This window comes from Elgaria multicarinata, chromosome 2, assembly GCF_023053635.1.
Source record: "Elgaria multicarinata webbii isolate HBS135686 ecotype San Diego chromosome 2, rElgMul1.1.pri, whole genome shotgun sequence".
Taxonomy (NCBI): domain Eukaryota; kingdom Metazoa; phylum Chordata; class Lepidosauria; order Squamata; family Anguidae; genus Elgaria; species Elgaria multicarinata.
Genome location: NC_086172.1, coordinates 33,793,300 through 33,803,135, shown reverse-complemented (window position 1 = coordinate 33,803,135; position 9,836 = coordinate 33,793,300).

Below are 9,836 nucleotides of genomic sequence, written 5' to 3'. Positions count from 1 at the left end.
ATTCAGCATTCACTGATTTTGCAATACTTGAATTTTTTATTTATTTATAGGACATACAGACTTCATGGCATGATACTCCAGGATCTGTATATAAGATAATTATTTCCTCCTCTATGGACAGTGTGTGTGTGTGTGTGTGTGTGTGTGTGTGTGGTAGTTCTCTTTCGAAATATCATGGCAGATGTCTAACCAATGACATACAGATCTTGTGAAGAAAGGCAGTCTGTAGAAACCTAGGCCACATCTAGACCTCCCGACATTCCAGGAGGGATTGGGGAGGATCTCACGATTTTCTGATCGTGAGATCCTCCCCCTCAGTGCACAGGTGGCCGAGCGAAATCCCGAGAGGAAGAGGTCGTCGCACCCACCATTTTGTTTTGTTTTGTTTAACTGAAGATGGGCGCATGAGCACTCCATCAAAAAAGTAAGGGTATATGTATGTATGTATATATGTATGTATGTGTGTGTGTGTGTGTGTATATATATATATATATATATATATATATATATATATATATATATATATAAAGATCCTGCTCCCCCCTCCTGTCCCTGATGGGCATGGAGCTCCTGAAGCAGCCATCCCAGTTTTGTCCCAGCTTCTCCAGGCTCGTGTTTACTCACGAGGAGCCGGGACAAAACCGGGATGGCTGCTCACACGTCCCACAGTCTCGGGACGATCCCTAGACTGCAGGAAAAGTCGGGATTAAAACCATCCCGGTTATCCTGGGGAAAGGGAGGAATCATCCCTCCCTGCCCCCGAGATCCCCTGTGCATCATGTGGGCCATCCCCAAGATATCGCCCTATCTAGCCATGCCCCTAGACTTGGATCTAACTATGTCTGACTGCTAGCAGAACAGAAACCTCAAGCGGTATGGATTTCTCCTCCCCACTGCAGCTCCAGTGCACCCCCAAATCTGATTTGGAGCATTAAAAGACATTCTGGAGCAGATGGGGGCAGGTGTGGGGAGCTGCAGGAAGGAGGGGAGAAAGGGGAATTCCCATTGTGTGAATGGACTTCCACTCTCATGACAGTTGGAGCTAGCTACTAATACGCTGTTAACTTTGATTAGGGAGCCTTATATTGGATCTACTGGATAAGGGGGAAAACAGGGCTATCGCGTGAAGCCATGGTAAGCCTAAGAGATCCTCCAGTAGCTTCGTTGTAATGAAGATGAAAGCTCATACTCTAAGAATTGTTGATCTGAGCAATATTCTTTGTAATAGTTGGGTAGGCACTACAGTTGTATGCAGTAATTATATGTTTGCCTGAAGGATATTAAGCTTCTAGCAATGTGATCTTTTTATCTTTGCTATGGCTGGACCATTGAGAAAAGATTTATTGTGGTTTTCAAGCAACAGGAGGTGCATTTATAATTGTGTGATCACCAGCCAGATTGCTTCAGCCAAGGTTAAAAATACATTGACGTTTTGTAACCATTACAATAATCTATTGATGCTATTTTTAATGAAGGACATGTGTGCTGTGTCAGAATGTTACACGGAAAGGATGATTAGAAGAGCTTACTGAAAGCTACTGCCCAGTAGAGCAATCTCATCAGTATGTTTGCTCAAAGGGGCACATTCATATCTTGTATTAATATTTATTACGGGATTACCTGCATCATGTCTTGGGATAGATCTGTCAGTCTTGGGCCTTAGCTAGACCTAAGGTTTATCCCAGGATCGTCCCGGGGTCATCCCTGTTCATGTAAATGACACACAGGGGATCCCGGGAGCAGGCAGGGACGACTCTGGGATAAACCTTAGTTCTAGCTAAGGCCCCAATCTCACAGAGATTGTCAGGTTTTTGAGGTTGAACTCATTCTGTTCCGTTTCTACATAAATGTGCAATTTATTTATTTATTTTTAAAATGTACAGAAATGCACAGTTTTTGTGCACAGTTTCCATTATGTACATAAGTTTCCATTATGTACAGTCTTTCTACATGCTTTTTAAATGCACACATTTTCCAGGTACTTCACATTGCTCAGATGCAGTTTTGTACATTTCATATTTAAAACAACATGCAATTTGTGTGTACTTTTCTTTAATATGCATATATATGTGCACATATCCCCTGAAACAACCTATATCAGAATGCTCACAAAAATGGGGATTTCAATATGCAATTCTTGCTGAAAGGCTCAGGAGGGGCAAAGAAAGGAGATGTGAATATGGTAGATTCCCCTAAAGGAGAGAATATCTCATCTATCCCTAATCATGTCTTTAATGCCTTCTCGCTATAAAAATAAGTAACCCATTCCTACCATCCACAGTTCACACCCATTGTTTACCACTATTCTTACGGTGTTCACTATTCTCATGCTACATTGGCTACCATTTTGGTTATAAGCATATATGTCAGAGCCTAGAATGTCAGGGATCAGCCAGCATCTGACTAGCATTTAGCCTTGTTCTAGCCTTGCTGCTAGCTTGTGTTGGATGTTTGTAACTACAACACTTAGGAGCTTAAAGTAAGGAATACCCTGTGTTTAAGCCTGATTCAGGCATTATGGTGTATGTACACTGAAGGCGAGAAAAGGGAAAGAGGTGAACCTAAGGCCCTTTCTCAATCTCTTCATTAGGAGAACTTTGCGGTAGGGGAAATGAACACACCATTGTTGAGAAAAGGCAGACACCCAAACCTGTTTCGATAAAAACTTACTAGTTTTTTAAAATATATATAATTAATATTATATTTGGAGCTCAAGTGGGCTAACAATAAAATCCAGATTAAAAACAAAATCATAATTAAGACACAACATAAAACGAAATACATTAAAAACACAATTTTTAAAAGCAGCACTGACCAATTGTTTTTTTTAAAAAAAACCTTCAACGCTAGAGCAGCTGATGTGCTAAAGACCTGCCTGAATAATAAATAAATAAAAATCTTTGCCTGCAGGTGGAAGGACAACAGAAAAACGGCCAACCTATCCTACTTAAGTACTGAGTTTCCAACCCTGGGAGTATTAGAAATTTATATTTTTCATACTGCTGCCATTTTCTCCCAAGGCATACATCTCAGAATGCAGTGGAAGGGGCTTTACTGTATAGTAAAGGTAAAAAAAAACAGGTTACACAGTTGCAGCCACACCACTGAGAGAAATATTCTCTCAATATTTTAACACTTAATTTTAACTTAAATTTAAATCTTACTGTTTTAACTCTGTATTTTAATCTTATATCAATTTTGCTGTGTGGTTTTATCCTGGTTGTGCTTTTTGTACTGTATTTTGTAATTATGCTTTTAACCTGTTGGTTGTTTTATTGTGGTTTTAATTTTTGTGAACCGCCCAGAGAGCTTCAGCTATTGGGCGGTATAAAAATGCAATAAATAAATAAATAAATAAAATAAAACACCACCTTGACTTTGCTTTAAAATTATGATTTTTTCAGGACGCCTGCCAGTTATATTTCCATGGGTGTTGTCTGCTACATCCTGTGTTTAACAATTGTTCGGTTAAATTTAGCTCCCACCCTAATCACTAAAATCATCACCACTAAACTTTCTATGGCTACCAGTGTTGCTTGTTTCCAAAGCTCACTTCTGTTTTCATCTGCTCCTTCCTGTTCACTGGCTGCTGCTGGCGTGCATTTAAGAGCCAAACGGCTTTCTATCTTGCAGGTTGTGGATGACCCCTTGCTTTTCTCACCATTGTCTGATCACTGCAGTATTTCATATATTCACAGATAGCACTGAGAAATATGCAGCTTCATTTAGTTTACTTGCTCTGCTAAGGAACGATAATTTTCAAGAGGAGATCAAGATGTATCATGTATTTTGATAAAGTGTCATTCCTCTCATCACAATCTCAAACGACTGTGTAATTTAGAGGAATTTGTATTACTGTATACATGTATGGATGCTTTCTTTTGATGTTTGTCATGGCCTTTAGCTAGTACAATAAACTTTGGATTGATTGATGTATCACCTCTTGATACAGGAAGGGAGTATTTCTCTATAAGTGAAAATGGATATCTTAGAATTTAAACCTTTAACGTAACATTTAGTGATGTTCTAAAACATGACTTTCAGGATCGCATCCCTGGACCTGACTTTCTGGGCAGTTTTTGTTTTAGTGCTTCAACCCCATCTATTGCTTGTTAACTAATTGCTGGGACTAACAACTCAGGTAAAAAAAAATAAACACAAGACCTGCATTTCTCCACAAGTGGGTCTGCTGGCTGAGATATCCAGGCTGATATATGTTTGTCTTTGTCCTTTCCTGTCTCCTGGAACCCTGGCTGATCAGCATCACCACTTCTCTGTCCTGGAGAGAAACAAAATTATATCCAGTGAGAAGAGAAAACAAAGAAAGGATAGCTGTGTTTTATCACTGAAACTATGATTAAGTTTTATTTGAAATTGTTTATTGCATTGTATTTAACTAGAAATATAGTCAAGCTCTAAAAAAACCAAAACCCTGTGTTGTTGGCAAAAGGCATAGGAAGTGATAAGCCAGTAGGGAAGGTATCACTGGAGATTCATCTCCTTTTAGAATGGGAGTGGGGAAGAAAATCTGTGGCAAATTATGGCCCTCAAGAGTGGGGTGGGGACTTCCTTTCTCCTGCCAGAACAGTGGCAAGCAGAGAGCAATCTCTGAAAACTGGTCTAGAATGATACTTGTTTCCTTCACAGAGGTTAGAATTTTGAGGTAAATTTGTATGGGACCAACCTGAGATCTTGTTCTGCATTGTTAAGAGCTGAATTTTCCTTCAGGAATCCTCTTTTCAGTTACTCTACACTGAAACAACATATTTATTTCTAATTATGGTGTTGTATTGGTTTTAATGTTTTAATTAATGTTTTATATAAATGTTTTAGCAATTACGTATTTTACAGTAATTAAATAAATACTTAAGCTATAATATTGACTTCAAGTAAAAACAGTGATATATGAAAAAAACAGTGATATATATATATATATATATATATATATATATATATATATATATATATATTACATTTTTATACCGCCCAATAGCCGAAGCTCTCTGGGCGGTTCATATAAAAAAACTATCTCAAGAACTGACTGTTCAAAGATGATGCTTGTGTCATCATGTTTCACCAGGACAGGAGCAAAATATGTAAATAATAATTGCATACCTTCTTGTCATTTTGGATATGGATTATTGTAAACAATAGACTTTACCCCATCCTTTGCACTCTAGAATAGTGTTGCTGTGCAAGCCTGCAGGCAGGGCATAGAATGTGATGCTTGCATCTCCATTATCAGTATCCTATATCTTCTTTTGATTGAATATTCCTATGCTTTGAGGACCGTATTCAGAGAACTATACCATAAACAGACAAATAGGCATGGATGCATTAAAAACAAAAACCAAGCTTATTAGTAAGTTAAAATCTTAATCACCGTTTAAAAAAATAATTCCCTGGGTGCACACCATAATGAAATGTGCTGCGTACACCTATGCTGCTTTCCTAACCTTAATTACCATCTAAATACCAGAAGTCTGGTGCATCGCAGTGTATTTTTCTTGCTATATTTCAGGCTTCAGCTTCCACCTCTGGCCACTGACCTTGAGTAGGGTGACCATATGCCCGGATTTGCCCGGATTTGTCCGGGTGTTTGATGGCCAATCCGGGAGGGGGAGGAAATCCGGATTTTTTTCCAAAGGGCAGCTCTAATGGGAATTAACAAAAATGCTTATAACTCCGTCATTTTTTAAGATAAAGACATGAAACTTGGCACAATGGTAGCTCTTAGGAAGGGCTTTAGTCATACCAAATTTGAAAGAGATCCGTTCATCCATTTATTTTTTAGGAATTTTTTAAAAATTGAGGTTTTAAAATTATTATTTTTAAAATCGTCATTTTTAAAGATAAAGAGATGAAACTTTGCACCATGATAGGATTTAGGTAGAGCTTTAGCCACACCAAATTTGAAACAGATCCGTTCATCCATTGATTTTTTAGGATTTTTTTTTAAAAATGAGGTTTTAAAATTATTATTTTTTAAACTGTCATTTTTAAAGATAAAGAGCTAAAAGTTGGCACCATGATAGCTTTTAGGTAGAGCTTTAGCCATACCAAATTTGAAACAGATCTGTGGCCAGTAGGAAACCCTGTTAACAACAACAGCAGCTTGCAATGAGTGAAGATACAGTCAGAAAAGATATTTGAGGGAAGGGGAGAATGTAACACACAGAGTATAGCAAAAGCTTCAAAGTACAGCAAAAGCTACAAAAATAGGAGTGAGTGAAGTTAATTTCAGATACATTGAATCTCTCACTTGTTCTTTATTTCAGTGATTTTAACATTAAGATGTTATGTAGAAGAGATTTGTCTTAAATGTGTGCTGTAAAATCAGACATGTGACCAAGGCTATGTTCGGGTGGGCATGCCCCCTTGGTGCTGGACACGCCCCCTTGGGGGCGACCATGTTGTCCTCCTTTTTGGTTTCCAAAATATGGTCACCCTAACCTTGAGAATCTTAGCTGAGGACCCACACCTTGCTGGTCTGGATCTGTGTGGCTGCCCATGGCTGTGACCTGACCAGATTTGAATGTAGGCTGTGTTTGAAGTCCAACACCAGTTCCATTACACCACACTGTATTCTGCATTAGCTTACAAATACTTTCAAGTTGCTAGACATCCAGTATAATGCTTCACTGTTGGTTTATCATGAGCAGGACTGTCATAATGATGAAATGTCATAAGAAATATGATACATCACAGCCCCATCTCCATCCTTCAAAAAGTCACTCATATTTGGTATCTCCGTGATATCCACTATTAAACAGATGGTGGAATATTTAACAAAGCTGAGCTGGAATCAAGTGAGATGAATGTGCCATGAATAAGGCTGATGCTCACTTAGCTTTGCAAAATCACCCGGTACTTAAATGTTTGAAAATAATTGTGCTACAAGATACCATGGGAATTGTAGAAATGCTTCCATTTATTGATTGATATGCCTTCTTATATCAAGTTTTCAAGGGGGTAACAAAAAATGTAAACCAAAATTGAAAGTGCATTTAAAATCAGTATTTCAAGTACTTTAGATAGTAAAATGTTTTAACTTGCCAAGTTTTTTTAAAAAATGGTTTGTTTGGTGCTAAAAGGAGCGCTGGTATCAGATATAGGTCCCTGGAGAGGGCATTCCATAGCTAGGGTGCCATTGCCAAAAACAAACAAACACCTTTCTTTTGTTGAAACGTCACCTCTAATAGTATTTGTAGAAGGGTGTTGGGTGATGACTTTAGCACACAGGCAGGTTGTACGGAAGAAGGTGCTCCTTCAAGCCATTTAGGGCTTGACATCCAAATCATAAAGGAAAGCTCCAGCCTTCAAATTGGGTCCAGAGGTGAAGAGGCAACCAGTGAAATAGTTTTAAAACTGGTGAGAAAACTCTTGCTACTGCCTTCTGCCCTAACTGAAGCTTCCAATTGCTTTCACAGGGAGCCCTACATAAAATGCATTGCAGTAATCCAACACAGAGCCTCAGAACCAGGGGGCATGACACCACCATATGCGTGTGTGAAGTATGTTTATTAACTTATAGTTTAAGCTTTGCCTTTATATGGCTCAATCCAGTTCTGTTCTCACATTAGTGTTAGTGTTCTGCCCCCAGTAGGTTTCTTCTGGATTGATTTTCTCTGTGATGCTCTTGTCCATTTTAGATAAAAATGAGGTATTCTCTTTACAATCAATACCCATCAAAAGTGAATAGGAGTGCATAGTCTAGAGATGGGCAAGCTTCCAAAAGATTAAGTCTGAAATTATCTGACCTGTCACCACTCCTAAACTGGAAATACATGGATATGTTTCCTGAGCCAAAGGGCTGAAAAAATACTCTCTCCCATCTCCCAAAGACCTCCCTATGATCCCCCCACCATTTACTTACCTGGCAAATGGTAGTGGAACTAGCAGCAGGGTGCATGAGGATAGGAGAGGAAGAAGGGTTCCCTCCCTCCCTCTTAGTTTCCCTAATTTGCTGAGAAGCACTGCAGCAAGCTGGGGTGCAAAGCCAGGAGGTGCTGTTTTGAGGGCTGCTACCTCTGCAAAGGTTCACTGTGCTTTGAATCCCAACCATAGGTGTGCGCAAGGGGTGTGCTGGGTGTGCCCAGGCATACCCTAATTTCCCAAGCAATAATGTCTCTCTGCTGGGAACTACATTTCAAAGAGGCCAGGAGGAGGGGACCAGAAGGCTAATATTGCCTCGTAAGACCCTCCTCCTGCCATTGTCACCACATTGTCTCCTCATTTCCCCCCTCCCCTTCACCTGCAATGTCACTCCTGTGGTCAGGGAATCTGAACGTGGAGTAGGGCATCAATGGAACAGTGTTTAATGAATGAATAAAAATAATGAGCATCAAATTAATGCTTGCCTTTAAAAATAAATTAATTAATAAAATCTCCTGGGTGCACACCCTAATGAAATGTGCTGTGCACGCCTATGATCCCAACATGCTGTTTATGTGGCATATCTGGTGTGGGAGAAGGATGGATGCAGGCGGGTGGGGAGAAACTCCTTCTGTTCAGTTCCTGCTTGCTACTGCTTCTGCTGTCTCTGCTGGGAAGGCAAGGGAAGAATCTTGTTTGGGGGTGCTGGCAGGGAGGGGTGGTTTGGTGACGTCAAGGCCTGGCAGGAACAGCTGGGATGAAACTGGGAATTCTTTGGCTCATATTTGGATCCAAGCTGAAGAAGAATATAGGAGCTATACAAACATCTATCTTATTGAGGCAGGCTTTGCGTCCCTCAAGTTTGTATTCATGCCTTGGTAAGGGGAACTTCATCTCTAGTCAAGTCCTGCTCCCTCTGGTGTCCGGGTGCTTTTCTAATTCATACCAACAGCTTATATAAGACTATAGTTGTGTCATGATAATAACACTGTGATGTTACCCACATTTCTATTCCCTTAGGTATGTCTAGAGAGTATGGAATGTTAGACTGAGTGGGTGTGGCTGGTGATGCTGTGGAAAGCCGGGAGGAGTATATATATGGGGGAGCTGAGTGGTTTTGGTTGTTCAGTTGGTGGTTGGGTTTTGGAGGGTAGGTGTGTGATTTAGCTGTGTGATTTAGCTGTGTGATTTCTTGTCAGGAGTTGTATGAGGAGTGAGTGGAAATAAGATCCTAAGGACTAAGGATTGTTATTATTGGAATTGTTATTACTAGAATTCTTAAGAACTCGAAGGATTTGAATAGAATTTGAAGGAACTAAGAACTGTAAACAACAATAAACATTTTCTTTATTTTGCTACTGCAGAACCACGTGTCAGTTTGGCTGTGTCTCCTGCTCTATTGGTTCATAAATAAACACATTACATTAAACCTTCAGCCTGCTATATTCACAGAAAAGCCTTGGCCAAATCTCCTTACCTTTCCCCTCTGCTATAGGGGAAAGGTTATACTTTTCTTTTTAACCCCTTCCTCAGGTATTTAAGTGGTGGTGCTTAGCCTGAGGGAGGTGTGCGTGGCAAAGCCTTATGTATGTGGTGGCGGCGTCGCAAACACCTATGAATGTAAATGGACTTTTTGATAGCTTTTTTCCCCCTTCAAATGGTGTTTATCTCTTACTATTTTTCTTTTCTCAAAGGATAAAAATGTATCCTTGAAATGCTCCAGCTAGCTTTACTTTAAGCATAAATTGGATAAATCTTCACTAATCCCTTTTTATGGCAAAAACCACAGATGAGAGAAATGTACTTGCCAGCAAAAACATGTTGCCTGTATTTCCACCGGCTTTAACCACTCTTTTCTTTGCCCAACTTTATAAAGAGCCCAAGCCCTTTGGCTTCTGCACATTTGCCTCCTAACAAAATTAATATGAGTGGATCACCTAAAGGTAGTCCAGGAACTGTTA